Raw genomic sequence first — 7,526 nt, 5'->3', positions numbered from 1 at the left:
TTGAGTATTACTACCTTAAGAGAAGGAGAAACTAGATCTTTAACAAATAAGATAGGGCAGTTTTGGTAACATTTGAACGAGACGAGTTTGTTCTTATCCCGCTTAAAGAATTGACATGATTCAGTAGCACTATTTTCAGAAAATTTTATCTTGTCGCAGGTTCTTGTTGAAGATCCTGCGACAAGATGCAAATGGTATATGGTAGACAATGAGACCGTAACTGAATAAGTAAGCCTCTAAGTATTTGAAAACAAAACAAAAACTTTACTCGATGTAGAGTTAAAAAAAAGATACTCAAATTGTTTCGTACATCAGAATGCCAATTTTGTTTCCCTATATTGTTTGTTCAAGTAGTAGTATATAATCCCGAAGAAGTCGGCGACCTATATGTTTGTATCCCGTTCAGAATAAATATTGGTGTAGCCATCCTGCGATATCAACAGGATCATCTGTGGAATAGTTCAGCAGTTTCAACTGAGATTTTGATCCGAAGTAGGAACAGGATATCATCATGAGTTATAAATCGAAATTTATAATCGGACGATCGCTGGCATGAAACCATACCCACAATAAAATTCACAAAATGAATACAACTTTATGATTCGCATCATAAACTTGAAGAAAATAAGTATCATATAACAGAAATTTCATAAATGAGATCTGGCAAGGGGGGGGGGCTATCATAAAATGTTAAATATTAACTTTTTTTCCGAGCCTGCAAGTGATTTTTTTTTTAACAATCTTAACAAGAGGGGGAAACAAACTGGCTTACTATACATTTGGCATTTCTGCTTTTCAGTATTATGCAATATACGCATCACTCCTAATGACAACCATTTGTCTGCGATTAAGCATAATGATATGCTTAACCGCAGACAAGATGGTATTCCGGAATAATGGTATTCCGAGCACTGCATGTGCTCTGAATATGAGCACATAATAGTACTCATATTCACAGATGAAGTATTGGCACATAGCACGAAAAGGCAAACTGACACGCTATATTCATTTCACGTAGCGAGTAGTGGTTGTAAACAAAAGTACAGGATATTCGCGTGATTACTCATACGATTGACCAACACTTCGACGTATTAGTAAAGTATGACATCAATATATAATTTAAATCGAACCATTTTTATTTGTTGCAAAACGGGGAGAAATTAAAATTATATACGTTACAAATAATTACGTGTACAGTACCTTCGTCAATACTAGACGTCTAGAGTCAATCTGTGATAACGAATAAAATCAATACACAAGAAGCGTTATAAAAACGTATCTCTTATGACTGATCATTCAACTGATTCAATCCCTGTTTTTCAGAACAAATCTCACATAATAGAATATCAGGAAAATCCGAGGCAGGTGATTACAAAATTGCTTCTGAACAAAATGTTTTCTTGCCTTGGGGGGATCACATCTTCCATTTTCCTTCCTCTCCATTCTTCTGCCTATACCTGCAGAAGTAGCAACAAAACCTGCAAGTCTCGAAGTATAGAAAGGGAGAATTTACCCATTACGTCAATCTAGGTGCGTCGATCTCTAAATTGGGGTTGTGACAAGCATTTTAAGGTTCGTTTCTCAAAATTAGCAAAATATTAGATTTGTTTTGTCCTGAAGCATGTACGAAAGTCAATTCGAAACTGATGGAAAAATCGGTACAGCTAGTTCAATGTTTCATTCAATGGCCATTCTCCATTCGCAAAGGCGCCACGGAGTAAAATATTTTCCCGTTACATATTGTAATAACTCCACTCTGGCTGGCTGGAAAATTTAAAAAAAAAAAAAAAAAAGATTTAGCATCTACACTAGAATATCTACATACAATTCGATTTTCGTTTCAATCTAAATTGTTTTTATTGGCAAAATGATTTGGATACATCAATTTCGCGTTGCTGGTTGGAATTTAATGAAATTTTGCTATTTAGCGTCTCTTAAGATTGTCGAGTCGTTTCAGTCAGACCATTTGTAGTGTCAAAATTATGAAATTATGTGCAATACAGATAAAAATGGAAGGTTTCATACGTTATGCTTAAAAATAATAAAATTTTAAAAAAAAGCGTATACAGTACGTATACACCAACACTAGGTGTTTGAGTTCAATTGCTGTGATAATTAAATACTCGGTTTGTATGAGAGCACAACCATTCGATACAGTTCTTTGACTATTGTGAATTTGTTTCAGCTATAATTCTTGCGACAACGACAAAAATATCTACAGTTTAAATGCTTTCAAACTGATTTAATATAAACTATGGGCGAGATAGTTATATTCCTTGCAATTCAGGTTCTAAGATTCTTGGACAGAATCTTAGAACCTGAAGAATAGTCTGTCAGGTAACGTTATAAAATATAGACTGTTCCAAGTAATGTCGTTTTTTGTGGATCATATATGTATGTGTGAATTATTTACGAAAACTCATGGCAAAAAAGTAATATTTATTTGATTATAAGGCCACGGTCTCAAGAAACGAAATAAGATGCTGTATCTGTCGGATAATCTGTAGTGACTGACACACACACACTTTTACAAACTTACCACTCTTGCATTATAAAACAGGTTATCTCTGCATAATACATTCTTTCGTATAAACGCTAAATATCAACCAGCATATTAATCTTGGGCTAAATATTCGGTTTGATATCACAGTTCATTACTATCATTTAAAACTAATGCAAAGAAATTTTGCATAATTAAATCCCAAAATCGAACAGGTTTAGTTAAAAAATAAGGCCGAAAATTCTTTCAGAATTTGAGATTACGCTGAGGTGACATGACTCCTTTTGAATTACTTTGATGATAGTTAGCGTTTACTCTGTTATGGAAGGCAAGCTCTTAAATAGGTACTGTTATTACTGAATATGAAACTCATACTATGTTGAAATCTTGAAGAGTACGGTGTACTCCATAGTTGCAATTACAAAGACACCAGGTTTTAAGCGATAATTATAGTGTACATGGTATTATACTGCGTTATGCTGTATCGCACTGCCTTGAATCATAGAGTAGCGATTAACTAACTCGAGTATTTTTCACTCTCTGCTACAAGATGAATACGGGCACGCACACACTTGAATTTTTCTGATCCCTTTTCCTCAATAAGGAATGCTGTATAGGATGCACTTTTATAAGTACGAAGCGTGTTCAAAACGAGACCGAACTTTTAAAATAGAGCGCCAACTGTCACAGAGAGCGTGCTGCGGCTAATGAGCGCACCTAGCGGCAGGTTTTGACAATAAACTGCCATTTGCTCCGTTCTGTTACGAGCATTAGTCGTTGAGTTACATCCGTTGAAGTCGAGCACGTGCACAAACTGCTCGTCGAATTAGTGACAAAGTGACAATGAAAGAACTTGAAGAACAACGTGCGTGCGTGTGAAATGTTGCTGCAAACTTTGGTAAGTCTTTGGTAAAAAATTGAGACGTGGGTTTATGGCTATGATGTTGAAATCAAGATGCAATCGTCGCAGTGGGTGGGAAATGGTCTTCTCGACCAAAAAATCACGGATGAGTCGGTCAAATATGAAGGTGATGTTGATTGTGTTTTTTTGATTGGAAAGGCATTGTCTATTATGAATTTGTACCACGTGGTCAGATGGTAAACAGAATTATATACTAGGAAGCTTTAGTGCGTTTGAGGGATGCTGTGCGCAGGAAGAAACCTGAATTGTGAGAAAACCAGACTTGGATGTTGCACCATGATAATGTGCGCTCCTCATCGGCAGTTATATGGCAAAACATCAGACCTCCGTTGTGCCCCATCCACCTTATTCTCCAGAATTAGCGCCAGCAGAATTTTACCTGTTTCCCAAACTTAAAACCAATTTGAAAGGACGTCATTTCCAAACCATAGAGGAGATTCAGGAAAATGCGATAAGAGAACTGGGTGCCATCACAGAAAGTGCGTTCCAGGAAGCATTCCAACAATGGAAGAAACGTTTGGAACGGTATCGCCAGTAGAGGCGACTGCTTTGAAGGGAACAGCTCAAAATGTTATAAATTGAGCAATAAAGTCTTTATAGCAAAAGTTCGGTCTTTTTTTTTTAATACGCCTTGTATATTGTACTGTCTTATTATAGAGAGAAGTTGGGTTGGTTTCAAATTGAAAAATTTTTCTCGAAATCTGAAAAACATAGTAAATCAACGTAAGAAATTTACATTGACCGAAGCAACAAAGGCTATGAGATCCGTGTATTTCGTCTATAAATTGCGTTATTCTGCCAGTTTCGCTGTATTTGTGCGATGAAAAATCCTACCACCTCCGCATAAGACCGGTTAATTCATCTTCAGATGAAAAGCCCTTATGATTTTCTTCGAATCCCAGATAGGATTCGAACCAGGCTTTTCGACCCCAAGGACCTCGTCGATACCGACTGAGCTAGGGAGACTTTAGTGTAAGGAGAGTTTATCCATGTTTATGCTCTGCACCACGAATTCCCATCCAATTACAGTTTCATTTAAAAGGGAAAATATGTGTTTCTGGGAGATTCAATTTTTTGGATTCCTATTATACTGAGAAATGCCGGTTTCACACTAAAAGCTATCTTCGTTCAAAAGTTTCCTAGATCTTCGTTCAAAAGTTTCCTAGAATCAATGATTGACTAAGAATTTGTCAGTAGAGTGCTTACGTAAGCGATAGAGCTTGTGCCACGCCCGCAAAAAAGTGAATCTTCCTTGCTCCTTGATGGCGTTATGTACTTGACCTTTACACAATTGAACTGTACAAGCTTCAGTTATTTAAAACTTAAAGCAACTAAAAGACCGTGAGTCAACTGAAAATAATCTAGACACTATTTCTCATGTCATTAATGAATTTGAAGCGCGTGTATAGTTCTTCCGACTCAGCCACAGAAGGGTCATCCATTACGTTGTAACGAGAACCGGTGCTCCCAAACTACACAAGAATTTTAAGTTTGGTGAAAACAGATTTACGGGAATGAAAAGAAAAGCCAAGTTACATAAGGGAATTCCAATCATTTCTACTGTTCGGGTTCACTAGTTAAATGGTCCGTAATTACAAAACCAGAGTGTGTGGTAATACTTGGATGTTTCAAGAACAGACAGTGCAAGGAGTACCAAGCTCAAACATTGCTTCATATCAAACATTCCGGAATTAAAAGACAAGTGAATTTTTCCAGATGAAGCTCAAAGTCGTGTTTAGTACATTTTTGAGTAAATCAGTACAATTCCAGAAAAGCTCTTCTAGCATCTTAAAAAAAGCAGATCCTCATAATTTAATTGAACAATAAATAAAAATCAAGTACGATTAAAATATTTTTACAATTATTAAAGTGGTGAAAGATTCAACGAAAAATTAAGACAAGTTATTCAGAAACACCAGTTGGAAACCTAATTAAAAAGGTGTGGCATGAAATCTTTTTACCACCCAACGATTAGATCCCTTCTTGTACCTCCCATTATAAATGCTGTTGTATTAATAAGGCACTTTCACTTTAGTTCTTCCGTTTCAACATCCAGGATCCTTCACTCATCCCCACCTTCTGTCGCTGGCTGTAACGATGCTCAATAATACGAAATTTCTTAATTTTCATGGTCATTTTTTATTTTCCTTCTTCAGGAATTTCGCTTCATATATTCTATGCATTGTTACTTTACATACGTTGTTGTTTCAAAGACTTGGTACTGATAAAAGAAATAATCGCTACCTTCTGTTTTATTTATTTACCTCCCGATCTCGATATTTTACGTTTCGCAAATTACTCGTCTAACACCAAACGAAATTGAGTTTTATCTCATCACTGTTTCCTATTACACGGTTTCACGCTCCTGATGTTTGATTGGAGAAGCGTAAAAAAAAAAAAAAAAAAAAACGAGGATAAGAATGATTACTTTATTGCCGATTTTCAAATCTCTTCTACATGTCTCAAAAGATAAATTCGTATTCAAGGTCCCATTAAACGTCATTTCTTGACAGCGCTTCGTAAACTCTTCTGAACCACAATGTCAGCCCAAGGACACTGATTAAATATTTCATTACACGTTTTCTTGGATATACCCTGATACGTGCCGCATCATTGTCGCAACAGGGTGTTATCTATTTGCATCAAGAATTCAGGAAGATGTTTGCGACTTCATTATCATTCTTAATAATTAGGGTACAACCGGAAAGATGTCACAGTTGGTTTTGTTGCTTAGCTTTCGTTTACTTAATAAAAACTAAATTTTCTGTGTTCAGCTATGTTCTCTATCGTAATTGACATTTTATTCAAGATATGAATTATGTTAAGAAACAAATGTAAGCACTGCTAATGGAAAGAAGGAGAAAAAAAAAAGATCAGCTTAACAGGTTTCTTTCAGTAAAATACTAATTAAATGCATGGAGAATTCTAAATAAGCATGCACTTGTGTTGTCGATTGTACCTTGCTAAGCCTAAAGTGATAATAAACTCCAAGTAATTAAATCCATACACATTATTTTTTATCCTACAGTTTCAGATACATCTGTGTAAAACAAGACACTTAAACGTGGTGACTTACCAATGCTTCTTCGTTTTCTTTCGTGATATTTGTGTTGTAATTCCACTCCATCTCGCTACTAATTGTCTTGGCTAGAGCTTTTTTAGGATTCAGATCTTCTATATAAGCCTGTCCGACATTATCTGATTGGATTTTTCCGCTGAGTTCGATATAATCACAGTTAAAAAAGCTGGTTATGATTACTACCAGTACAACTAGTTGAACCTCGTGCTTCGCACCGATCATGTTTACCGTGCAACTGTCGTTACTTGACTCCTCAGCTCGACTCGGTTAAATGTGTGTTAACGGGACACTTCCAGGTGGTAAAGAATACTTTCGATACGCATGCGTAAGATAGTAGTATGAAGTGTGAGAATGCCATAGGGGGTGTGATGTTTACGGTGAGGTAAAAACAATGCACGTGGCTTCGTCTGAGTTTGGATGCTTGTAACGTAACACTTAGCTATTCACGCGTAACCCCTAACAACTGCCTACGATATACAGTCAAGTTAAAAAGGAAAGAAAAAAGTGGTGTTTGAGTTAATTTTAGAAACGTGCCAGTTTGCTGAAATGAAAGCAATTAAATTATCTCCAAGGCGTAAAGAGGTCAAATCCTAGCTATCTCAGTTCTCATCCCACGAGTTAAGTCAATATTTTTCAAGTTATGAGACTTAATCGTTCCGAATGGCTTTCGTAAATAGGGATTTATTATTACGAGACAGTTCCAGATTTTAGAAATCATGAAGAGCTTATTTATCCCTCAAAACAAATTTAAATACTTAGCCATCTTCATTGTCAAAGAATGAATGTGAAATAAGTATATAAATTAATTAATCGTGTTATAATACGGATCGCCTTTTAAGAAAAAAAAAATCCCAGTCTAGCCACCAGGCAAAAGTGCATCGGTGTTTGAATCCATTTATGCGCAGTGAAATCAACGCATATTTTTGATATGTTAAATATAGGTAGAAGGAAGATTAAATCATTCCAAACACGACATATATGCTTTGTGTTTTATACACTAGTGAAATGATTGCATTCAGTATTTG

Source organism: Typopeltis vanoorti, chromosome 1 (genome assembly GCF_054136105.1).
Source record: "Typopeltis vanoorti isolate ZY-2024b chromosome 1, IOZ_Tvanoo_1.0, whole genome shotgun sequence".
Taxonomy (NCBI): Eukaryota; Metazoa; Arthropoda; class Arachnida; order Uropygi; family Thelyphonidae; genus Typopeltis; species Typopeltis vanoorti.
Note: the sequence above shows the minus strand (reverse complement) of the source record.